Source organism: Tiliqua scincoides, chromosome 1 (assembly GCF_035046505.1).
Source record: "Tiliqua scincoides isolate rTilSci1 chromosome 1, rTilSci1.hap2, whole genome shotgun sequence".
NCBI lineage: Eukaryota > Metazoa > Chordata > Lepidosauria > Squamata > Scincidae > Tiliqua > Tiliqua scincoides.
The window spans coordinates 60,948,514-60,974,248 of NC_089821.1; the positions used below are offsets into that span (position 1 = coordinate 60,948,514).

General features: G+C 43.9%; 1 protein-coding gene and 1 non-coding gene across 5 annotated transcripts in view; one reads left to right on the forward strand and one right to left on the reverse strand.

Moving 5' to 3' along the window:
* Nucleotides 1–3,702: 3,702 nt before the first annotated feature.
* Nucleotides 3,703–3,775, reverse strand: TRNAA-AGC (transfer RNA alanine (anticodon AGC)). Its single transcript has one exon. It is a non-coding gene; the product is annotated as a tRNA-Ala (tRNA).
* Nucleotides 3,776–4,341: 566 nt separating this feature from the next.
* Nucleotides 4,342–25,735, forward strand: part of PPP6R3 (protein phosphatase 6 regulatory subunit 3) — an 89,475-nt gene continuing 68,081 nt past the window's right edge. For 3 of the 4 annotated variants that reach the window (XM_066611141.1, XM_066611143.1, XM_066611144.1), the window contains exons 1-2: nucleotides 4,342–4,437; nucleotides 15,137–15,282. The gene's annotated coding sequence lies outside the window, so the exon portion shown is untranslated. Of the gene's footprint in view, nucleotides 4,438–15,136; nucleotides 15,283–24,395; nucleotides 24,492–25,735 lie in introns of all 4 variants that reach the window. The other variant, XM_066611142.1, reaches the window with a different exon arrangement.

The following is a 25,735-nucleotide window of genomic DNA, read 5'->3' on the forward strand; positions in this document are numbered from 1 at the left end:
CCTTCAAACAGCCCCAAAATGTCACTTCTGATTTTTTAGGAAAACCAGGAAGTGATGTTTTTAGGCCTTTAGAAGGCATTCTGAGGGGAGGCACGTGGCCTCCCCAGCCCTCAGAACACCCTCCAGATGCAACTGGAGCACAGCTCTGCTCACAGTTGGTTGAGTGGGCCAGAGGCTTGCAGGGGTCCACAGGTTTGCATGGGCTGCATATGGCTGCTGGGCCGGAGTTTGGAGACCCCTGCTCTACAAAATTAAAAAAAATAGCAGCCATTTACTGTGCTCCTTGTGTGGGGGAGTTGCGGGAGTGCAGGAATTCCACCTTCATTCAAAGAGACTGCATGAATTGTTCCTCTCTTCGTATCTTTGGTCTCTGCTTAGATTTCACAAATCAAATTGGAAGTCCTGCACATCTCTGTTTAAAGAAGCTGAGCCAGGAGCATAGTAAGGAGGTGGGTGATTCCTTTTGCTTTTAGCAGGCGGAAAGTGGATCAGTGGAGGTTGCTTCTATGGCAGCAGCAGCAGCAGACTCAGGGTGAAGGACATCCCCAATCCTCTGTCCTCTTGTCCCCACTTCAATCTGCCATTGATGCAACCTGTAGCTTCTCGCCTAATGGATGGATCACGCTTGTACATGGGGGAATGACTGAGAAGTCTTGTTAGTGATGTAATGTGGGAGATGGCCTTTGAAATGACAACTGTGTCGTCATTCTGGATCACATTCGCCTCTTGAAAATGACTTTAGGCAAGGAAAGAAGTGAAATAAATTGTTATTGGGGAGGTGGTTTGACAACTTTTAAGTATCCAAATCCTTCATCTGAAGCAGTATGGTCTTATCAGGAGTGTGTGATAAATTTTAAAGTGAAAATTTGGAGGAGTGCTGACTCCCTGTCCTTCAAACTGGATGTCCTGCAAAGTCAAAAATGTACACTTTAAAATATAAAGCCATAAGAGAGCAGAAGTCAGTAACAGCGAAATCCGAACCTGTGCTCATATAGCCAGGCCTTAATGGCCTGCGCTGTATCCAACAGGATAGGAGGATGTTCGTGGTCACCTCAGAGTAAGGGGATATTTTTCTCCTTACCCTGTGTAACAGCCCAGCCTGCCCTATGAGTCACTTGGATCTGTGCCAGCTATTTATCTATGCTAGCCTGTGTAGGGCTCTGAGACCTGGGAGTGGGGGTGAGGATACAGTATGCCCCGCTGCCACTGATCCCACTCTCTTCTGGGCCCAATCCTCCCCACATTTCCCCCTCCCCACCTCCAGAATGCCTTCCCACGACCCTCTCCCTCCCTCTGCGCTACCTGGCACAATCCTACCTGTGTCAGCCAGTGCAGCTGTGGGATCCAGCACTGGTAGGCTGGTGCACATCCTTGTGCCAGTGCTGCTGGCTCTCAAGTAGGTGCAAATGTGTTAGAGGAGTAGCTTAAAAAGAGAAATGCACAAGTTGGGTTTCTGACCATCACTTCCTAACAGGTATTGTTCTGTTTGCAAGTTATCCAATAGACAGCCAAGTAGCAGGTGCCACTGAGTTCCGGCTGCACCAGCTGCTTTTCTATGGTGTTTGCAAAGTCACTGGTTCCTGACTAGAACAGAGAGATCAGCAACCTCACCAAGCAGCAGCTGGGCTTAAACTGGTCACTTCAGATAGGCAGTTAGACTATAGGAGACCCTTTGGTCTGTACTGTGTCTTCAGCGGTGGAATATCCGACTGCCAAGAAGAAACACAAAAGGGAGTAAAAGGGACTTGACAACAGCACCAGTCACACCTGTGCTCTGGTTTGAGATGTGGACTTGGTGTTTGTGAGGGTGGGTGGGGCCACCAGAGAGTACATACAGTCACCCCCATTGGGGGCAAGAGCATGGTGGCTTGGAACATTTCCTTTCCTGCTCCTGGGTGGAGCTGCAGAGGACCCCCATTCTGCCCTTTGTAGCAATGGTGTAATCCTGAAAAACAAAAGTGATTCTGAGGAGTGTTTGACTAGCAGTACGGATGGTTGGAGTCCTTGGCATTTGCCACAAGGGAGCAGACACTCCCCACTCTTAGGTATTGCAAATGGAAAAGATGGTTAGGCAACACAGATGATAGGAAAGCCACATGTGATAATCTTGAAGACCAGAATGGAGCGGTGTGTGTGTGTGTGTGTGTGTGTGTAGATATGAGGCAGAGATGCAACATTAGTACACTGCAGCACAAAACTTTGTGTCCCCCTTTGCTTACCTGTGTGGGGTGTATTGTGCTTGCTTCCCTTGTGATGCATCCCTTATGATGGTGAAGCCGAGTGCCAGCTGGGTGTGTGTGTGTGTGTGTGTGTGTGTGTGTGTGTGTGTGTGTGTGTGTGGACCTTCTGAGGCAGAGTCCCTGCAATACAAGTTCTGAGAAGTTACCCAAACATGTTGCCGTACTGGTTGTGAGGGGACAAGTGGTTGTTTGTGGCAACAGCTCCCTTTGTATGTCGCATGCTGTTTCACCACGGTTCCTCTCACCAAATTTCTCTTTTGCGAGACCAGAGAGGTCTAGCCCCATGCCCTATGTCTGATCACCTCAGCATCAGTCTCCTTGGCAGGGGGCTTTTGTAGCAGAGTGAGTGTACTGCAATTGGCTGCCAAATGTATCCTATGCTCCATTGTAGGAAAGAGGGTGAGGCTGGGTGGTGGTGGTGGCAGGAAGTGCAATTTCCTGCTATGTTTCCCTTTTCCATTATTTCCTTTGGGGTTACTCTTGCCTACTGCTCCATCATCAGTGTAGCGTTTTTCCAGAGTTGCAGCATCCAACATCTGAAGTGGGGTTAGGACATGGTGTACGTCAGTGTTTCTCAACTTTGGTCCTCCTCTGTACCACTTCAGATGTTCCACCTTTTTGAAACACCACAGGAAGTCACTGGTGATAACATCATTACCAGTTACTTCTAGGTTGGGAGGCCAAATCTTGCCTAGATGCCATTAAGTGGGGATTGGGCAAATTTCTGGAGGAAAGGTTCATCACTGGTTACAGGTCATGGTAGGTATGTGCAAGCTCCTGGTTTTAGAGGTAGGCTACCTCAGATTGCCAGAGGCAGGGAGGGCACCGGGGCGCAGATTGTGTCCGTTGTCTGTGTGCTCCTTGGGGCATGTGGTGGGCCACTGTGAGGTGCAGTAAGCTGAACCAGATGGGCCTTTGGCCTGATCCAGCAGGGCTGCTCTTATGTTCTTAGATATGACGCAATAAACACCAGCAAGAGGCTCAGGGTGGACAGGCGGGCTTTTTTGAGTGTGGAAAAGCATGTCTTGGAGCTTCCCTCCCACTGTTTGTGTCGTGTCCTGGTCTCGCTGCCAAGCAGCAGGGGTCCCGCAAGTACCACTGGGGGTAGCTGTACCACTGGGTGAGAAACACTGGTGTACATTGTGTCACCCTGACCTCCCCTCTCTGCCTATGGGGTCGGTGTGTGTTCTTCCTCTGTGGCGCACCACTGGTGGATAGGCTGTTACTGTATCACACTATGTGGTGATGTGCTGGTGATGCGCCAGGCTAGGACTGGGCTGTAAGTTGTTCGTTCCACCAGCTCTATTCATTCAGAGGTTCGAGGGGGGGGGGAAGAAACGGCCACTATTCAGCTGGGTGAACAGCAGTGTCTGTGGGTGAGAAGATGCAAACTGCAGCCAGAATGTCCAGCTGAGGCTGCTTGTAGGCACATGACTTAGAGGTGTGAACAAAAAAAAACCACTGGAGAATGCGGGCATCGATCCCGCTACCTCTCGCATGCTAAGCGAGCGCTCTACCATTTGAGCTAATTCCCCTGCTGGTGCGAGCTCCTTTCACGGACCAGCATCTACTCCTCCTCCTCAGGGAAAGCTCTTCCCACCCCTGTTCAAAAACTGTTGTTAGGCAGTTTGGTCTTATGGGTGTCACGATGGAGGCGAGTTTCCCCTCGCGCTGGCCAATAGGAGGCTATGGGGAACTTTCAGCCCCGCCCCTTGTTCATTCCGATTGGTCTAAGCCTTACCAGGAAGCGATTGGCTGTCATTGGTTTATTTTTAAACGCGAACGGGCGTTTCGGTTGGACAGCGCGAACGCCTCTCAAAGTGACGTCACATTGTTGCTAAGGCGTGAGGGTGGGCAGCTCGAGGCGCGCCTTCGGATACGCCGATTCGGTGAAACGAAGCCGTGACCCCGGCCTTTATCCCTTTACGTGCCAATGGGAAGATGCGCGGCCAGTGATTGACGCCTCGCACAGCCAATAGAAAACGGAGGCTGTTGCCACTGTCCAATAGGAGCAGCGATTAACGAGGAAAGGTGTGATCCCTGAAGGGTTGATTGGCAGGGCCGGGGAGGAGGGGGACGGAGGAGGGCTCCGGGGAGCTGCTATGTCCGCCATCTTGAAGAGTTGGTGATGGTGCCGAGTAGCAGCTTTCCCGCCTGAGCGGGTGGGGGGCCGTCGGGGGGCAGCGCACTCGCGGAGGTAGGGCCGCCTGGTCGTTCCGCCGCCCCCTCGGCGGCTTGGGTGGAGCGGCGCTGTCCTGCCGCTGCCTCGGGGAGCGCGGCTGAGCGGGCTCGTCCCTCTGAGGGGGGCCGGGGGGAGAAGCGCTGGCGCGGGGGCGGTTCCTTCTCCCCCCTTCGCGAGGCTCGTTCCCGGGGCCACTTCGAGGGCGAGCGAGGGGCGCCTCAGCGCTCCCCCTCCCCACAGCGGCCTAGTCGCCGGGTCGTTGTGCGCCCTGGGCTGTGCGCGCGCGGCCGGCTTGCCGGCCGGCCCCCCTCCCCTCTCCTCGTTCTGTGTCGCAGCGGCCTGTGACCCGCTTCCCCCGCGGCTCGGGCGAAGGCCCCCGGTGGCTTTTTGTCTCCCTGCAGTTAGGCCCTCCTCCTCCCTTCCGCCGGCCAAAGCTGCGCGAGCAGCACAGCAGACAGGCAGGCGCTCCTTCCCAGGGCTTTCCAGAGGTACTCGTGTGGTTCCTGTTTGGGTCTGTTCTAGGACGGGTGGGAGCCTGGAAGGTCGAGGGCTACAGCCCTGCCTGAACTTTCCTGCGAGTAAGGCCCATTAACTAGAATGGGCCTTATTTCTGAGTAGGCCTGCCTGGGTTTGGGCTCAGGCTGCCATCCTGGCCACACTTTCCTGGGAGTAAGCCCCACTGACTCTAATGGGACTTATTTCTGAGTAGGCCTTCCTAGGATTGGGCTCTTAGGCTGCAATCCTGTCCACAGTTTCCTGTGAGTAAGTCCCATTGACTATAATAGGACTTACTTTTGAGTAGTCATGCATAGGATTTAGCCCCCAAAGCTGCCATCCTGTCCACAGTTTCTTGCTAGTAAGCACCATTGGCTATAATGTGACTTACTTCTGTGTAGACCTACATAGGACTGGGCTCTATCCACACTTTCCTGTGAGTAAGTCCCATTGGCTATAATGGGACTTACTTCTGATTCCTCATACATACGCTTGCGCCTTCTCCCTTGGCTTCAGGTTCAAAGCTATGTCTTATTTTAAAAGCAGCAGTAGATTTCCCCCCCTTCTCAATTTCTGATCTGCGAACCAAACACCTTTAAGATCCTTTGAACTTCCTGTCTGGTCTTCAGCAACGACTTTACATTTAAGAGGGTCTTTTAAAGTCTCTGGACTTTAGAGGGTCTTTTAGACTACCTGCCCCTTACAAACAAGGTTCTTAACTGATCCTTTTAAATTTACGCAGGGAAGTAAAGAGAAAAATATAAAAATTGAATTGATATTTCAAAAAACTGAGTAGAAAAAAAATAACAACATATTTTTAAGGTAGCTGCATTAAGAAATGAAGAAAAAATTTAATTTCCTCTTGTTATAGTTGTTGATTGTACGTCTTTGGAAAAGAGTTTTGATTTTAAATGATTTAGTATCAGTAAAATGGCACAATAGTTACAAAGCAACAGTGTTTATCAATTTGGGTTGAAATTGTTCTACTAGCAGAACGCCATTAATTGCTTATTTTGAATCTTTTGTTAAGGGTGGGAGCCCCTTGTTCTCTTAATATTTTTTGTAACAATGATATAGAAATTATGTAGGCTACCTGAAAGTTCTGTAACTTTCCCCATACTGGTAAAGTTCTGTTGAGAACAATAATGGGTTAAATGGAAATTGAGGATTAGGTGGAAGTAAATTCAGAATTAAAACTTTCCACAGCACAGCATAATCTGCTATTAAAGACCATGACAATTTCTTGATGTGCAATGAATGGATTGCTCAGGTTTTCATGCTTTAATATGATGTAATTCTGCTTTTGTGCTCAGTGAGTTTTGAATCAGGAAACCTTTCTCCCTCAGGTTGACTGGTGATTGATTGCTTTCGCTCTTTCCCTTGAACCAGTTGAGCCATCTGGATTTTAAAAATATTTATCCATATCCCGAGAGGCACCTTGAGTAGGGTGCAGCTATCTTTCTGATGCTGTCATCTGGTTTTGAGTTTAACTCTGCCTTCATAAGTGGTTTATGCCTTCATACAAATTGGTTTTTGTATCTCTCAGCTCTGTAAGAAGAATAAAAAAATACATTGGCTAGTGTGAACAATCTCTCTTTAAAATTGCTCTTTTCTGCCCTTTACCACATGTTTGTTTTTTAATCTTTCATTTCAAACAAGTCCCAAACTCTTGTGATGTATTCCAGATTTAAAAGTTCTCACTTGAGAAACTGTCATTAGTTTTGTATGGTGAGTGCTTCTATTAGATGATCACAAAGTTGTTGTAGCTATATAACTTTCTTTTTTCTATTCAGGTATGTAATGTATGTACCCTATGGCAGAATGGTCATTTTATGCAATAGGAACTGAAGGTGTTTTTCACTTGAAACTAGGCTTCTTCTACTAGCTTTGTTAATGCTGATAATACGAGAGAGGCAAAGGTCATTTTTAAAATGACTGTGGGCCCAGTCCTATCCAATTTTACAGCACTGGTGCAGCCGCACTGCAGCCTGAAGGTAAGGGAACAAATGTTCCCATACCTTAAAGAGGCTTCAGTTACTACTGCCCCACCACAAGATGCAATGCATGCCCCATTGGCACAGCTGCAGTGGCACTGGAAAATTGGATAGGATTGGGTCCTGTACCTTCTATCCAGTGTAGTTTTTTAACTCTTGATTACAGATGTGGGAGAAGTTTTCATTTATGACTTTAAAAACATCCTAAAAACTTAGTTATAAAATGCTCCAGGCACTCTGATTTTATATAGAAGTATGAATATCCTGAGCCCGTTTTAACCCATCTGTAGGTATAATTTCACCTAACTTTAAAGCTGCGATCACATGCAATTTGTAAATTTCTGGGAAAGTGATGATGACATAATGAAGGTAATGTTTTCTCTTAGGTTCAGACTAGACGAAAAGTTGGGGATCCTGGGTTGGATGTTCTGTCTCATTCCATTTCTTTTCAAAATAGCCATGGCCCACAGTTGGGTTGGGATTGCAGCTCTGTAAGAGGGCTTTTAAAAAACCATTTTCCGGTGCCGTTTTCCCAGTTTAAATCTCTTTTTCCTCCACTCCCCAACTATTTTCCCAACTATAGAACTACAGTACCCATCACCTTATCCCTTGAAGGGCAAATAATAGCTGGGGAATGATGGGTGGTGGCTTCAGCAGCATTTGTAGAGGGAGAAATGACCATCAGTATCTTGATTGTGATCCATGTGGGAGCTTCTTACAAAACAGACTTAGAGACTGTGATCTTATTACTGATCTCCCAAGTAATTTCTCCATGGACAGTTTATTGTAAAAAGAATCCTAGTTTTGGGCCCCTTCTTCATGATCAAATAAATCTGCGGTTTTCAAACTCTCTGAGTTTGGAAGGAGTGCCGCTACCTTCCCCGTCTCCTGGCTGCCCCTGCCCCTTCAGGGGGCAGAGGTCAGGACCCACAGGCTGGGGCGTCATGATGCCCCAGTTTGAATACCACTGAAATAAGTGATTGGGGATTAGTAAAACTGTTTCTCCAGGTGCATGTTGAATTGAATTGAATTGAACTAACCTGTATTCTGAGTATGATAAAGTAGTTGTAGAGGCTGTTTAAGGGTTAATGTGGAATTCTAATCTACTTTAGTGAATGGGTAGATTCAGATTGGTTGTTTTAGGCAGAGGCCATTGCAAGAACAAAATTGACCAGAATTTACCTGCAGAAGGTGAAGTCAGTTTTGCATAAACACAGTGAAAATGCAAGTTAAACAAACAAGCCAACCACAGCTGCCTTTAATGAAAATATGTAAACTGGTTTGTGTGTGGAACTAAGAATTTAGTTGTGGATTACTCACTTGAATATGACTGTATTCTCTGTTGAGTCTTAAGTGCATTTGCACTTAGACATGCAAGTAAGAGCTAAAACTAACATGGTGAACCATGAGTGCTAATGGGGTTACTTGATTGAAGGGTTAGATACATATTCCACTGTTCATCTAATAATGTTATCCCAAATTCTGTATTGTGCTGTTTTGTGAATATAAATGTTAAATGTATGAAATGGAGATAATGTGATACCATATTGTTACAGTGTCTGAAATTTCTTCTAAAGATCACTGGATACTTTAAGATAACCAAGACGGAAACAACCTATGTAGCAGAAAATCTGAAGAGGTCTGTCTAATGAGTGAATTCTTAATGGCTAAATAATCTTCAGATCTCATGGCTCTATCATCTTCATGTTTCCATTACAAGCCAGACTGCTTCAGAGGTTGTAGGTTAGCTGTCTACCAAGAGCTCTAAAGAATCCCGATTACGTAGTGTAAATTACTCCTGTTGAATTGCCAGAATGCTCAGTGGTCTACTGCATGGATTTTCTTAAATCTCTTCTTATTCAATTCAGTTTTTCTAGAAAACAACTTTCTATGAAATTGTAAAAGATTTTCAGTAAAGTTTAAACCAGTGGTTTCCAAACTGTGAACCATGGCTCCCTATGGAGCTGCAGAAACCAGCCAGGGGAGCTGAGGAATCTTCATGAAAAACCTGCTGCCCTATACAGTGTATAGGATTGTAACCCTGATGGGGAACCATGGCCCTGTAGGGTCAGTGGGCCACGCTACGTTTGTTGCAGCAGAAAAGTGTGTCCTGTGACACAACAGCCATCGTAAGTCTTAGTTTTAAGATATCATAAGACTTGGATTACATTTTTTTCAAGTTTTATGTGAGGTTTTTAATTTAACTTGAGTGCTTTCTTCCAAATTTGATAACCTGGTTCTAGCAATAGTGCAGACATGGTTTACACATGTTGGGTTACTAATCAGTTGTAGCTTGTGGCTCCCACCAGCCCCTCTATTGTAGGAGATAGTATCTCACTCTTATAGATTATGCTACTGCTGCCGTACTACTGTGCCTCCTGCAGTGTGAGGGGTTTCTTTGTTAGTCATGTAGACTTGTTAGTAGGCAGATTGATTTATAGAATTCTGTCTTCAGGATGTGACCATAATACATTAGGGCAGCAAGTTTCCTTTATTCTGAATGAAGAACTTAATTGGTCTCATTGTTGAAGTGCAGAGGACTTGGATGAAGTGGGATGGGGAAGATACAAAGTCTGAAACACGCTTTTGCCTTCCCGTCACCTTTTTTCTCTATGGATTGTCAAGAACTTGGGAGAACGAAGGTGTCATGCTCTACATTTGTAGAAGACCACAGCAGCAACTGAGATAGCAAAACCCACAGAAGACCAATGTGCAATCAGAGAAGACCTCTCCCCCCTTCTTGTTGTGCCATAGACTTGATCATGGAATGGTAGTGATTATAAGTAATGGCTGACTGCTAAGCCAAAATTTGTTGGCATTTTGGGTGGGCTAGTAATTCTGTCAACCATAGGGAGTGTTTGTTGCAGAAGAGTACAGTTCTGTGGCAGCTGACATCTACATTATTGTTGGACCGTATTGGGACAAGCTATAACTGGGTGTCATGCCTGAACAGACATAATTGTTTTGAATTGGAAGGGACTGGAGTAATGGGCATCAGTAATGTATTCTGAAATACATTTGGGAGTGGCTTCTGTTTGTAGTACAAATCTGGATTTATGAAACCCTCAGGTGGGTGTAATATAGTAGGGCACAGACATGAGGATTGTATGTGTGTGTAGCCTATTGGGGAAGGTGCAGTAGGTAAGTATCGCATTCTGTGGCCCTGCTGAATTGATTTGGGGTTGAGGAAGGAAGCATTCTGTTTTTAATCTGGGGGGATCCTGAGGATGACAGCAGCAAAGAGAACTGCTCTATCTGCTGCTATTGTGGCTGTACTTGGCATAATGATCATTTACTGTACTACTTGCATTCTGTAAGCCCTTTGATTCCACCCTTTGGACTTTTTTTTCCTTTTTCCATACACCTGTGTGTATGTATACATGCACACACTATATTCATCTCGAGGATTCACTTCATTCATCTGAGGAAGTGGCATATTCATCATAGAAAACTTACATTGAAATACATCAGTTTGTTTTGAATGTGTTACAACACTTTTTGTTGCTTTTGCAGAATAGGATGATCCGTGGCCCCATAATTAAGCCCTGTACCATCCTTTCCGGTACCTGCAATGTTAATGCCACTCCATTTTTATATCTTAAGTGTTTGTAGAGCTTTGGTTCAACGTAAAAGAAGTCTAAATGACACTTCTGATTGGTGAATAAAGCAAACATTTGGTTTCATGGGCACTTCAAGTAAAAAGAGCAGGAAAGAAAGATGCAAAACATGCCTGTTTGACTGATGCTTGTTGAGATACCCGGGCTGTCCTGATCAAGTGGCAGCTGAGGATCCTCTGCCTCCCTTTTCTATGCCAAGTGTCAAAGGGTGTGAAGGAGGGGATTTGTCAGTTTGGCCCTCTGACCAAGACACCTTTAGCACTTGGAACACATGGTGGTTTGACAACTCTCAGCCTTCTGGGAAGGACAAGAATTACTATGCAACTGTCAGGATTATTGGTGCCTACCTCTCCACAGTTTCAAGGCTGGGAGAAAGACTTTGGCTCCTCATATTTGCCAGATTGTATTTGCCGGTTAACTCATCAAAGCAATCATGGTGAGCAAACTTGTAGAAGTGTACACCAGACACTGTAGCTTGTGGTTAATGAGAACCACAGAATCTAGCACTTTAAAACTTGCTTTTCTATGCCAAAGAATGAATTGGAGCAAAAAAATTGATTTGAAATCCAGTATTATAAATAAGACAAAAGTTATCATTGTGCGATTATGAATATTTGCTCTTGTGTCCATAAAGTGTGAACATCTATTTTTATCTTAAGGAGAAACACCATCCAGTAAGTACCAGCCCCTATGACTGAAAGTACTGGACATTTATCACATTTTAATGCCACCCTTCCTCCAAGAAGCTCAAGGTGGTATAGATAGTTCCTCCCCTCCTTCTGTTGTTACATCAACCCCACAAGGTAGGTGAGGTTGATAGATAGTGACCTGCCCAAGTTCACCCAGGGAGCTCTGTGGGTGAGCAGGGACATAAACCTGGATCTTCCAGGTCTGAGTCCAACTCCTGAACCATTACACTAGATCAGGGGTGCCCAAACCCCGGCCCTGGGGCCACTTGTGGCCCTTGGGGAACCCCCAGTCTCCAGTGAGCCTCTGGAGACTTGCTGGAGTCCATACTAGCCCAACACAACTGCTCTCAAATGTGAGGGTGACTGTTCAACCACTTGCGTGAACTGTGGGACAAGGGTTTCCTCCACTATTTGCTGTTTCATATCTATGATGCAGTAGCAGCAGCGAAGGAAAGGTCAGCATTGCTTTGTGCAAGGCGTTTTATAAGCTTTGAGCTACTGCAAGACCTTCATTCATTCATATAGGTTCCATCTCTAATAAATTCATTTTTGTAAATTTATTCAAATTTAAATGTAAATTAATTCTTTTTTGTCCTGGCCCCCCGACACAGTGTCAGAGAGATGATGTGGTCCTCCTGTCAAAATGTTTGGACACCCCTGCATTAGATGGAAAGCTGTGAAAAACATGATTGAGCCAGATTGTTGTACTTGGTTGTGGGTTTATTTTTATTTTTTTAACAGAGCTGTGTTAGGTTTTGTATCCATTGTGGGGAAGGCCTTAAACTTTTCCTTGTAGGCTATCTTCCAGTTTTAAGCCATTTCTGCCCAATGTTGCATATATACAACAGGGATCAAATCTGCATGCCTGTGGGCTGGGCAGAAATGGGTTAAAGAAGGGCTGAACACCCTCTTTGTCATTCCAGGTAGATTTGCAGTTCCATAGTGGTGTATTAATAATCATGATGATTGATGATGATAACAATATTTATATACTGCTTTTCAACTAAAAGTTCACAAAGTGGTTTACAGAGAAAAGTCAAATAACTAATGGCTCCCTGTCCCAAAAGGGCTCACAATCTAAAAATGTATGTACAGTATTACATTTAAAAGAAATATTTGCATGGCTGTTGTATAGTTTGACCCTTAACTTTCAAGCAGATATTTTGCTTGGTGCCCCTACATGCCTAATAGAAATGAATGGAAATTCATGCTCACAAATTGTGTGCTGACTATTAGATATGCATACTGTATTGTAATGCAAAGTCTGACCAGGGGCTTTTGAGTTCAATTCATAGGTAACACGAAGGTTCTGTTTACTTTGGTAAAGGTTTTAATTGTTTTAATTAAACATTAAAAGGTTTTAATTGTTGAAGAAACCATTGAGTATGCATACTCCTTTGGTAACTAAATTAATTAGAAAATTGCAAACTTAGTTTAAATCATTAGGGAAGGTCACTTAAGTCAATATACAGGAGCCCCAGTATCCATGGATTCCATATCCATGGATGTGCCCCCCACGCACCCTCAGGAGGCAAGGAGAGCTGTGCTCCCCTCACCTCTGGAGGCTCTTTTAAAAGCCCAAAAATGTCACTTAGGGTTTTGCTGGAAAACCGGAAGTGACTTTGTTTGGCCTAAATGACCATTCTAAGCCCCACAGAGGCCATGGGCAGACACATGCAGCCTCTGCATGGCTTAGAAGAGCCTCTGGAGATGGGGAGCTATGCTCCTTTTGCCTCCGGAGGGCAGGGGGCGTCCCTCATATCCTTGAATTCAGGTATCTGTGGGATATAGGGCACCCCTGATTTTTCTGTAGGATGCCTTTGTGTATTGTAACTGGCATAGGTCATTGTCATAGGTGTTAGGCGTTATCAATACCTATATTGTTGTCTGTCACCACAATTCTATGCGTATCTTAAGGATTGCAGCCTAAATAAGTAGCAGGTTACTTAGCTTAGATGGCACTGGATAATGTTGCAGTTACAAATGTAAACTAGTTTGTAGTTGACCTATCCCAAACAATTCTGGGAACTCATTCAAATCAAATCAAAACCTTTATTGGCATAGACAGACAATGAAACCCAAATATTAGTCTGAGAAATTATCCACATCGTGCATAAGAATTGTCCCCAGAAGCTCAGCTTCTGGGGACAATTCTTATATAAATATAATAAAGGAATTTAGCCATGTTGATTGATACAACCTCATTCCTGCCAGTTAGTAACTGTCTGACAATATCAGTTTCAGATCCATTAATTGACACAAGAAGAGCGAGTAAATAACGGTTCTGTAAGTCAGAATAACAGACACAGTTTAGTAAGATATGGTGGACTGTCTCCAAGAAACCTGAGCCACAAGACATGCTTTGGATTGTTTAGTGTTGAACCTAGCTTTCATCTCATTTGAGGGGAGAGCATTAAATCTAGCTAGGGAGAACACTGTTAAGAATCTTGTTCCCCACTTCACTTTGGGAGCTGTAGTTCTATAGATGTGCTTAGCAATTTTTTTAGGCTCCCAGGTGAAATGTCTCTTTGCTCAGTGATTTAAAAACACTGACCTTTTTAATGCAGGACAGAACATTAGGCAGACCCTCAGGCAGAATCAGTCATTCTCCAGATGCTTAGAAACTAGGCAGTGTCTCCTCCCTTCACTGGAGGAGGTGATAATCACTTGCATTCTCAGGGGGAAGGGAGGGGATTGGGTCGCTTGCCTGGGAGTGAAGCTGTTTTAAGCACCTGGCGAGAGAATGATTGGTGGATTTTCTGTCAGCTGCCCTCTCCTGCACTAATGAGGCTATTAAACAACTTTTTCCCTTTAAATTAAAAGCCCTTCATTGGTTAATTAGGTTATACCTCTATGTATAGACTGTTGGTATTCTGAGTTTAAAAGATTTTTCCCCCCATATAACATGAGGGGCAATCATTTTAGAAACACAAACCCAAGATCTCCATGAAGAGCTAGTGTGATTGTGTTCTAGTCACAGTTCATTTCCAGATAACTTCAACCTGTAATTCCTTAACTGACATCAAGTGGCATATTAATTTGTTTTAAGCTGTTAACAGATGTAACCTTCAGACTTGCATTGGTATGAGAAAAGCATCAATAGTCTGCTGCCTTGGTGTCTTGCACGTTTTCTGTTAGATGTTTTAAGGCTAAAACTTTATGTAAAAATTATGAACAGACAAAGAGAGTGATAATTCTCTATGGGAATTTGGTTTCTTTGGAGAAAGACCCTTTACTTTGATGAATTTCTTGATCTAACATGAGACTGTAGTTTTAGCTGCAGGAGAGGAGCAAACAATCAAATTTGAGAATGTTGGCCATTTTTTAAAAGCTTAATTATAGAAGTAGTGATTGATGTAGAAACCTTGTGATTGCTTCAATAGCTTTCTTGAGTTTCTTGAACTTTGTTCAGTTTCAAATAAACCTTTGAAGTGCTATTTAAAAATATGTTCTAGTAAGAGAAGTTCTTCAAACTGGGGCCTTATGTTCTCTTAATTTAGACCAGTATTTCTCAAAGTGTACTCCTAGGAGCCCTGGGGCTCCACAAGCACACTATAAGTGGATGCTATTTTCCATTGCCCAATTTACTCATCCCTCCCTCCCACCCCCATTCATGGCTCTCCTTCCTCATTCCCCAACTGTTCCTACTCTTCATCTGCTATTCAGGGTTGGGCTCAGTACTGCATCACTGCACACAAGCACTGGAACTTAGGGACTTCCTGAAATTCTGCACATGCACTGGCAGTGCTTCCAAAGCCTCCTTTATACTCACTAGAGTGAAAAGGGCTCTGGTGACAAATGTTTGAAAACTACTGATTTAGACTGTAGTTAGATTAATCCATCATGCAGGTGTGCTTCTAGCTGACTTGGTTAACTGAATTCTGTGTTCACCTTTTGATTTGTTTGTTTTTCCTTGTAGGACAAAATCTTCATCGTATCCTGATTGTCTGCCATTCTGCTAATACTGTGGATTGAAAGGTTTTGCTGTTGCTAGAATACTTTGTAATGGGCAAGAAGCCACAAAGAATATCATTTTTTTTTCTTTTTACACTTCTCTGTTAATAGGTAAGAAATATTAACTAAATTTGTCTATATAGTTGAATACTTGTGTTAGTTCTTGTTCTTCACAAAACATTATGTGTTCAGTCTGTTTTGAGGGTCTGCCTCTTATTTAAACCTCTTACCCTATTTTTATCTCTAAACAGTCTCCCTTCTTGTTCATGAGCTTTGTACATGACCCTTTCTCCTTAGGTATTGACCTATGCATGCAATTTATTTGTATTACTGGTGACTTAAACTCATATTGGGGTGGTTAAGGCATTGACATTGCAAATTATTAATTTGGTTAGGCTTTTACAGCAGTGGGTATGTAGTCTGATCTGGCACTTAAGTCCTGTTTGGAACAGGAACTGAAGCACTGGCTTGCTGGGAAATAATCCATGATTAAGTCATGTGCATGCTCACTATACTAAATCCATTTGAGTAGGATTGTCTGGGTTTAATTCCTTTGTGTGAAAAAAGTTTTTGCGTTCAGTGACTTGCTGCTGCTTCACCTGAGGATAAGTTTTCTGGTCTTTTGGCATGCGACTCTCCACGATTGTTGACATGAGTTTATTAAAATTTCACATGTTGCACTGTGACAAGGATGGGTTAAAAAGTGTTGTTGCTTGTACTGAAGTGAAACATCTGTAAATGACTAGCATAAAACACTGTCCTTATAATGCAGTTTTAGTCTCCCAGGTTCTCCATCTGTCTGCATTCTTCTGGTAGAACTATCAAGTAGATTCTAAAGCAGTGAGATAAGGGGAGAACCTTCATATTTGCTGTTAATTATGCAAATTGAGTTGTTGATAATGTACAGTTTGCAACAATAACTATCTATTTTATTTATTACAGTGTTCTGGGGCTGCTTATGTGTCTCATGTAGAGTCCTTTGAACTGTTTTTCTCTCCTGTTTTGAACAGCTGAGGTGGGGGGCTTTTCTCTCCTGTTTTGAACAGCAGGGATGGGGGGCACAGACAGACTGTACTGATGAGCTGAAGACCCACTGTCAACAGCAAGGTTGTTGTTGTGCCCCCAAAGCAGGCAACTGAGTAGGTGGGTAGATTTTTTGTGGTGGTGGGGGGGGAACGCCTCCATGGGAGTTCATAGAACCAAATTGATTTTTGATGTGGAGATTTTCTAGCAGAAGATGTTGTTGACTGTTGTGTTGATAGCCTGTCTGATCTCTGGGATGGGGAGGTGGTGACACAAGTTGTCAAAAGTATTCTCTTTCTTGGAGAAGAACCATCTCCATAGTCTTCTGGCCATTTAAGGTAAATGAAATGAGAGAGGAGAATGACAGAACAGAAATTGTGGAAGATCTGGCCAAATCTGTCCAAGCATAGGTTAGAGCAGGGGTAGGCAACCTTAAACACTCAAAGAGCCATTTGGACCCGTTTTCTGGAGAGAGAAAAACCTCAGGAGCCACAAAACCCTTTTGACATCTAAAATGAAGATAACACTGCATATATAGTTTTTTTTACCTTTATGCTCTTATAGGTCCCATTTTTATAATGTAGCCCCTTCTTGTAGCTTTTAGTTAGTTTTGTCATACATTCTTGTCCTGTGTTTTCAGATGCCTGGTCCTCTATGTTGTTTTGCCTAATTCCAAGGCCATTCTCTACCTGGAGAATTATGCCCACTTTAAGCAAACTAGCTCCCCTTCTTTCCCCCAACAAATGACCCTGCTTCTGCCCTGCAGTCCTGCTGGACCCCACCTCCAGGGTAGCTCCCCTGTTCAACCTGCAGAGGTCCTCTCTCCTGCTAGCAGCCTCCCACCACTACAGCAGACCCTGGGTCATCAGCAGGTCTTGGGCACAGCAGCCACACTTCAAACTCCAGTGTCTCCAGCAGTCCCTTAGTCACAAAGTCAGTCAGAGTATCCAGGGCAGAGTCCAAAGTCAATAAGCCAAGTCACAGTCCAAGGTCAGATTCCTCAGTCAGTCAGTCAATCCAAGTCAATAAGCCAAGTCAGTCTCCTCTCCAATCTGCACTCCTTCTCCAACCCACACCCCCTTCCTGCCTCAGGTGCTCCTTATATCCCTGAGGGCCCTATTGCTTTCAAGTGGCTGCAGCTGTGCAGCACACTCTGCTGGATCCCAGGCCTTACCCTTAAAGGGGCCACTGCTGACACCACATCTACCTCCTCACCAGATCTTCCAGGATTCCAATACATATGGCGGTTATGACATCTGCTTATCTTACATGGATACTAAAGAACTCCCCCCAGCTTCCAGAGGCACCCTGCTGGAAGGATAAAAGGACACAGACTCCAGAGGTGGGGAAGAGAAGAAGCCAGAGCTGGGGGGGGGGGGAAGGTGGGGGGGCAACCACAGGCCAGCTTCTGCCCTGCCTGCCTGCCCTCCCTCACTCAGGCTGCAACCCTCTCCACACTATCCTGGGAGTAAGCCCCATTGGCTACAATGGGACTTCTGAGCAGACAAGTTGGTTGGAGCTCTCAGGCTGCAGTCCTCTCCACACTTTCCTGGGAGGAAGCCTCACTGACTACTTGTGAGTAGACCTGCATAGGAGGGGGCTGAGGCTGCAGCCCTCCACACCTTCCTGGGAGGAAGCCCCACTGACTACAGCGGGGCTTACTTGTGAGTAGACCTGCACAGGAGGGGGCTGAGGCTACAGTCCTCCACACCTTCCTGGGAGCAGCCCAGGGACTACAGCGGGGCTTGCTTGCGAACAGACCTGCCGGGCGTGGGCTCCCACTCACCCATCCTTGCGCTTGGCCTTGAGCAGGCTCCAAGGCTGCAATCCCAGGCACCCTTTCCTGGGAGTAAGCCTCATCCACTGTAATGGGGCTTACAACTGAGTAGACACACATAGGAGCAGGCTCCAAGGCTGCCATCCTAGGCACCCTTTCCTGGGAGTAAGCTTCATCCGCTGTAATGGGGCTTACAACTGAGTAGACACACAGGATGTCTCCTCTGCTGTGGAGGAAAAGCCTCTCCTTGCATTGAGTGGGGACCTGCTCAGGGAAAGGCAGGCTGCAAGGGCTCGCAATGGCTGAGGAGGAGGAGGAGGGCGGCGTCGGCGTCCTGCTGGAGCGTTGGGAAAGGGAAAAACAGGGAGCTTAAGCCTGTAGAGCAGGCAAAATTGAAAAGGGAAACCAATGCGGGGCAGGTGGGGTGAAGGGAGAGGAGGGCAGTGAGCTCAGGGGTGGAGGAAAGCCGCCTGCCCTCCCAACACAGGTGCCTCCCGTCACCCCCCTTTGCCACTTTCACTGGAGGAGCCGCAGCAGACAGCGAAAGAGCCACATGCGGCTCCAGAGCCACGGGCTGCCGACCTCTGGGTTAGAGCCTACTCTCTAGAAATAATGAAGAAATATTCTCTGTCACCCTGTGAAGTAAAGGGAGATTGGTAATTGCCAGGTAACTTGCTTTTTGTGCATGTATGAAAGTGTATGGGGTAAATACTATAAACTTCCATGTACACAATAGGGGTGATGGACCTATTGTAATAAGTTGTAGCTTATTCTCTACCTATACTGAACTTTGTCAGCTTTCTTGAACCATAAACTGTTTTAAAAATGTCGTTGACAATGCCAGCCTTGGTTTAGCATAAGAGCTGATCAGAAGGTGATTCAGTGAAAGCAGTTCTTTTACTGTCTGAAGTCCTATGATGAGGAGGAGCATTTTCTGAAACAGCCTGTTAAAGTTCACTCAATACGTCATGGAACTGTACATAAATGTTTGGAAGCAGTGTTGGTCTGCTGTGTACATAAATGAAATATGAAGACATTGTTTTAAAAAAGGCATTTGATGGAAACATTGCAGCATTTAGAATATTGCGCACTCATATTCTTATACTCGGAGAGGAAGGTGTTACTACTTGGTTCTGTTAGACCAGTGGTTCCCAATCTTTTTTGTACCGGGACCCCCTTTTTAGGTGCAGCAACCTGTTTGGATCCCCCTAAGACCTAGGGCTGGAAGTGATGTCATTAAGCAAGACATCATTATGCTGGCAGGGCTGGAAATAATATTAAGCAGGAAGTGAAGTCATTGTTTTTAATAAAGTATGCTTTTTGAAAGTTGAGAGAAATCCAGAACCCTTTTAGAATGTTGTGAATGCTTTATTTGAGGGTTTCATTGATTTAGAATGTGTCTATGCCAATGGTTCCCAAATGTTTTCAACTGACCACTTTCTTGACCTACTGTGCCATTGGCCATGGCTCCCCATAGGGCTACAGCCCTGTACATGCAAGGATTCTGTGGCTCCCCTGGCTGGCTTCTGCAGCTCCCCACGGAGCCACAGCTCACAGTTTGGGAACCACTGGTCTATGCCATTGCTGATCAAGGTGGTAAAGCCAAATTTTAGTCTTCTGAGTAGTTATGTTCCTCTTTCCCATGTGCTCACTTAGGAATGCATGGGGAAGGTGCAGCCTGCCCGCTCAGAAAGAGACCTGGTTGAGACTTCACAACACAGACAAGAACAGCCACTAATGTTTAGTTTCTCACTGTGTTCTGTTCCACCTAACCTCAACCATGTTCTTAAGCTTTGTCTTTCAAGTTGCTGGCAGATAAGTTATCAAAACAAACTTTGAAGATGGAAGTCCTCAACTTTTGAAGATGGCATCGTTCCCAGTTGGGAACCAGTGTATTAGACCCTGATATCTTGTTCAGTACGTTCTTGATGTAGGTTGCCAGAATTATAAGACCTCAGTTCAACTGAGTAGCTCAACTGGAAGAGCTGCTGCATTAGTTCCCCAGAAAAATGGATATGAGAAAAGTTACTGTGTGGGAGGATGGAAATGTTGGTGCGAATGCTCGAAGGTTGAAGTCTTTGCATTTAACAAAAGAACAGACAGTTTTATAACTTCAGATAATCCTTAAAATTAAAATTGTCCGGGTTTTGAGACTATGGTCCATTAAAATACCTGATGTTTTGCCCATACCTGTAATGGGCATTCGTTCTTTTTTTGTGAATGGCCATCACAGATATGGGCTAAACATCAGGTAGTTGAGACTGTTGTCTCAAAGCCCAGACAATTTTAATTTTAAAGATAACCACACCAAACCCGAAAGCCTTAGAACAGTGGTTCTCACACATTGAGCACTGGAATACACTTAAAAATGAGAATCTGTCAGGACCCATTGGAAGTGTTGTTATGACTGGAAGTGACATCATCAAACTGGAAAATTTTTTGCAATCCTAACCACACTTTCTCAGGAGTAAGTCCCATTGACTATCATTGTTAAAAGCATGTACAGGTCCAGCCTTGTTATACACGGATTTTTTATACATGGATTTGACTCGACACCAATGGCCACTGCAAATGAGAAGGAATGTGCTGATCCCTGGAGAAGGGGAAAAATACACCCCTTTAAAAAAACTGAACAGTCTTTTAACAATAGCCTGGTTATTGAGAGAGAGAGAGAGGGCAGCTGGCTGACAATCCATCAATCCTTCTCTCTCCAGGTGACCCTTCCCTTCCCCCTGAGCATGTGAAAGAAAGGTGATCACTTTGCATTGGTGAAGGGAGGGACTGAGTGAAGCCGCTTGGAGGACGACTGATTGATGGATTGTCTTCTTAATGACTATTATCTTACATCACAAAGGTCAGCAAGGCTGTTTTTAAATCACCAAAGCAAGGGAACTTTGTTTTTTAAATGGATTTGCTTTAGTGCGTTTTTTGCCATTCTGTGAATAATGAGGCTCAACCTGTACAGAGTAACATGTTAAATGTACAGATCTGTAACATTTCCCCAGTGCAGTCACATGCCATGGTAGCATGAAGTCCAATTATATTAAAAATAAAGTATTGAAATTAATGGGAACCCACCTGAAATTGGCTTGCGACCCACCTAGTGGGTCCCAACCCACAGTTTGAGAAACACTGCCTTAGAATGAACTTCAAATAAGTTTTTATTATTATGTGAATGTTTTATATAATGAAAGGGAGCTTTTGGTAGCAATGAGATAGCTTGTTTAAGTACTTCATCTGCATTGAAAAGCAAAATTATTTAAAGTGTTGTGTACATAGCATCCATTAAATGCAAGAGAGCGTGTTGAGTTAGTAATCCATGTTAAGTGTTTTGGGCAGTTGAGTACCCTCTATGTCAGTGGTGTCAAACTCATTTCATACAGCACACCAGACAGAATTCATGGCAGCTGCTGAGGGCTGGAAGTGACATTAAACAAGAGGTAACATCATTAAGCAGATGAGAACAAACTGTGTATTTCTGGCCATCAAGTAAGCAGCTCGTTAGCAGCTAACATACTACTTACTTGAGAACAAAGTGTATATGTCTGGCAGTCATCTACCGAATGACATTACTTCCTGCTTAATGATGTCATTTCTGATAATGAGTTGGAACTCTGATGGTTTTGATGCCACTAAGTGACCCTATGCAAGTCACTTGCCTCAGCTCCATAAGTGCAAGATGAAAATAATACTTGTCTTTACAACGAGTCTCATGTTAATATCAATGTAAAAGTTTGAAACACTTTGCACATTTGGTAAATGCTATACAGATGTTCAGTAAGCATAAATGCAGACCCATTGCGGAACAGTGAACATTATAAAAGAAACCAAGAATGAGAGACATTCTGGGATACAGTGGTGTGACTAGGGCATTTGGCACCTGGGACCATGATGTTAGACATCACCCCCCAGAAGTTCCTAACCTGAAAGTAATTGTGGTGACGTGATGACATCACTGTCTATTCTGGGTTATGGCTTGTTCAGAGTGATTGAGAGCCTCTCAGAGCCGTTGTTGGCTTTCTTTGCTGGAAAGAAAGCAGTCAGCTGCTCAGAGAGGCTCACAACCGCTCCAAGTGCCTGTGAGGGAGGGTGCAGGAGAAGGTACTGCGGTGACAAGGAGGCCTCCTCACAGCTGCAGTACCTTCTCCTGCGATAGCAGGCAGATTGTCTCTGTCTCCAGATTTGCTGTTGGGGGTGCAGGATGGCACCGCTTCAAGGCATGGTACCTAGGGTAGTGTACTCCCCTGTTCTCCCTTAGTTATACTGTGGCTGGTATATGAAGTGATTCTTAGCCTGTGAAATAGTTTGAAGCATCACCAGTATAGGAGATGAAATTATTCTTGCATGGTATATATTCTGTTTGCAAGGAGTTCAAAACCGTTTCTATCTTTACAGCCATATTGTAAATTTTGGCATATTTTTTTCTCTTGCATTTAGGAAGGGCTTCAACCAGAAACAGGAATTCAGGCTTTCTATGAATTTGTTACTGTACTAACTTTCCTTTACTGTGTGATTTTAATCTATATGAGGAGAAATTGTACTTCATACCAGATATTGATGCTTTGAAAGTTGTGCATTTCACTGCAATTGTGTTAGTCTGCCACAGTTACTTTACCTTTTTGAGAACCTGCTGTTTGTTATGCAAGAATAAGGAATTACAGAACAAACTATTCTGATGGTTGGTTTTTGGGTGAACTGATGGAGAACACTCAGTTACGTTTGAGAGGCACAGAAGAATGTCTGCTACTTGTTTACATTCTACCAAGTTGTCACTGTATAGTAGTAGACATTACTTAAAAGTGATTTTCTCATACGCTCCAATAAATTATAATGTTATAAACCTACATATAACATCTTATTTGTCATGGATTTGTTTTTTTGTAGTGAGAAATACTTCTGAAAGTTAAAAAGTACTAATTTCAGAAAAACCTACAAATGGGAGGGAAAAGCAGAAATATAGATTGAATCTGTGCTTGATCTTTTCTTATTTGGGATGTAGTGCACAGCTCATGAAATATGCTAGATTCCCAATTAGTAAAAAATGGTCAAATATGGTCCATTTTACACTGACAGTGGGCATGTGACCGTAAGCTACTGTCATGTTCAGTATGCTCAGGTGGAAAGACAGTTGGCAAGAAACTATAGAAATTAGCACTTATTAATTAGCAGTCCTGGCTATTGTTGCCATCAGTGCTAGTTTCCATTTTACTCCAACTTACTGTGTTTTCCTACCGATTGACAGCTTTTAGTTCCATCCCCCGCCCGTACAACTTTGCTATTTGGTTCTAGAACTCCTAATTTGAAATTTTAACATTAAAATCCATTTTCAGCATGGATCTTCCACCCCCACTTTCTGTGTATTGCCTTCCAGAGTTGATAACTTCTCAGTACTTGACATTGGGGATATTGCAAGTGCTGCTACAACCATCTAACATACTTGGATGGGAAGAGAGATCGACATCATTGGGCACTTCTTGGTGTTTGCAAGATGTAAAACTGGGGACTTGCAAGATGGAGGGAAAAACCTGACATCAGATCTGACTTTCATATGCTGCCACCCCTCCCTCACACACTTGCATGGGGTGATTACACAGAGGATTTGTGAAAGGAGTAATCTTCTCAACCAGAAAAGTGTATTCATAGGCTATTTTTTTTTGACATATCACATTGATTTGGTATAGCTTAGAGAAAAATCCTGCAGTGTGTAAAAAAAAAAATTAATTAAGATCACAAATTGAGAACCATATTAGTGGTAATTTTGTAACCTGACATGGTAATTCTCAAATTGGGGTATGGTGAGTGGAGAGAGTTGAGTATTTTGGTCACAGAAGTTGATTCTGATAACACTGAAAGAAAGTTATTAAGCTATTGGGCAATGTTGTTTAGTTAATGTTTGCCAGGAGTGGATGAGACCTGTTTATTTGACAACGTCCCTTGATTTTTGGCAATTCTTTTGGACTAGGAAGAACATTGTGCTATGATATTCTGTGTAAAATTGAGCCCTGTCTTCTTTACTCTCTAGTTATAACTAGGTTATAGTACACTCAGTATAACCCCAAAGAGTAAAAAAAAAAAGAAGTGATTATTCTAGATGAACTTTTAAAAACATTCTGATAATTAACCTATAGGTTTGAGAACTGGGATATAGTACTTATTGTTTTAATGGCGCAACCATTTGTGGACAAATGACAAAATGATTAGGACTTGCACTAATGTAGGTATTATCAAAGTACAGTATTAGTTGAAAATAAGTGAATTGAATACTGTGGTTCAGTTCATGTGCAGCCACAAGTAATAGTTACTGCAGATTAACTGAAATTGCCTGCCTTTTCTAAGATTTTAGAAAATTATAGTAGTAGTATAGTATAGTAGAAAATCAATTCTTTTAGCATAGTTAACAAATGAATTTTCTGATTTTCCATAGACTGGAGTACTTCTACGTGCCAGCCCATGATTGGGTCACTGTGTCCAGTTTTGCGATGCATGTGTTTGGTTGAGTTCACAGCAAGATGGTTATCAGGTAGTGAGCAAGTTTACTTGGAAGTTTTGTGTTTTTATTCAAGGGATGTGAAGGCATGGAAACCATTTTGTCCTTTTGTGTAAACTGTTTGAAATAAGACAGAAGTTCAACACTGTTCAAATTCATCATGCGTTGATAAAAAAATTATAAGAAATAAGGTAAGATAATAATGCTATGATATGCTAACAATTTTTAATTCTTTGCGGGCTTTTTGTTTTCCTATAAAAGCTGACATTCTTGACCTTTTCTTAGTTGGCCGTTGATTCATGTACGCTGTTTGAAAGGTAACAGTCAGTACTGTAAAATGAAGCAAACTTGATTACAGGGAACTCTTGATTTAATGGACTAATGTGGGGGAAAGGGTGACTGTTAATGGTAAAACAGTCAAATCCTAATCCATGACAGTGCAGCAGGGCCAGCATGGCTATGCTGCATCTACAGCGCAAATTGATTAGGCAGGAGGTCTCATCAAGATAAGGAGCCGTTTGTCCCCTTACCCCAGGTAAAGCCCCAGTCTGCTAAATGGAGCAAGTTGGATCTGTGCCTGCTAAATAGCCGGCACAATTCCAAATTGCCTCGTGTTGGGTTTTCAGACCTGCTGAGGGGGATAGGATATGACATGCGTGGCTGTCATCGATCTTGCCCCCCCGAACCCGATCCTCCCTTCTCCCACCCTCCCCTTGCCCATTACACCCCCTCCCTACCCCTCCCCTGTCCCTGTGCTGCTCAGAGCAGCTGTTGCCTGCTCTAGTGTGAGTTCCCTTTGGATCTAGCACCAGTGGGACAGTGCAGGCCTTCCTGCTGGTGCTCCAAACTGCAAGGTGTTACAGCATGCTTTACAGCATGTTTGTGACAGCCAAGGCTGGCATAGCAGTTGCTTAGGGAAGCTTAGGAATGTACCAAAAGTCAGTTAAATTTGAATGCATTTCTTACAGTGCTGATTTTCATGTGCAAAACTTTCATGTGATTAACTTTAATGAGGCAGACAACACCCATTATTTCCAAAGTCTGTTAAATTGAGAGTTCACTGTGATTTGAGTTCAATTATAGGGAGGGCCCATCTTTCTAAAGAACCAGTATCTGTAGTTTCACTTATCCGCGGCTTCGATCCAACCCCCCCCAGTATGCGCACTTCTGTGCGACTCCCTCCAGAGGCTAGAGGAGCTCTGTTCCATTCGTCTTTGGAAGGACCTCTTTGCTCAGCAGAGTCTGCGGACATCCGTCCCTGGCCTCTGCCAAGCTCA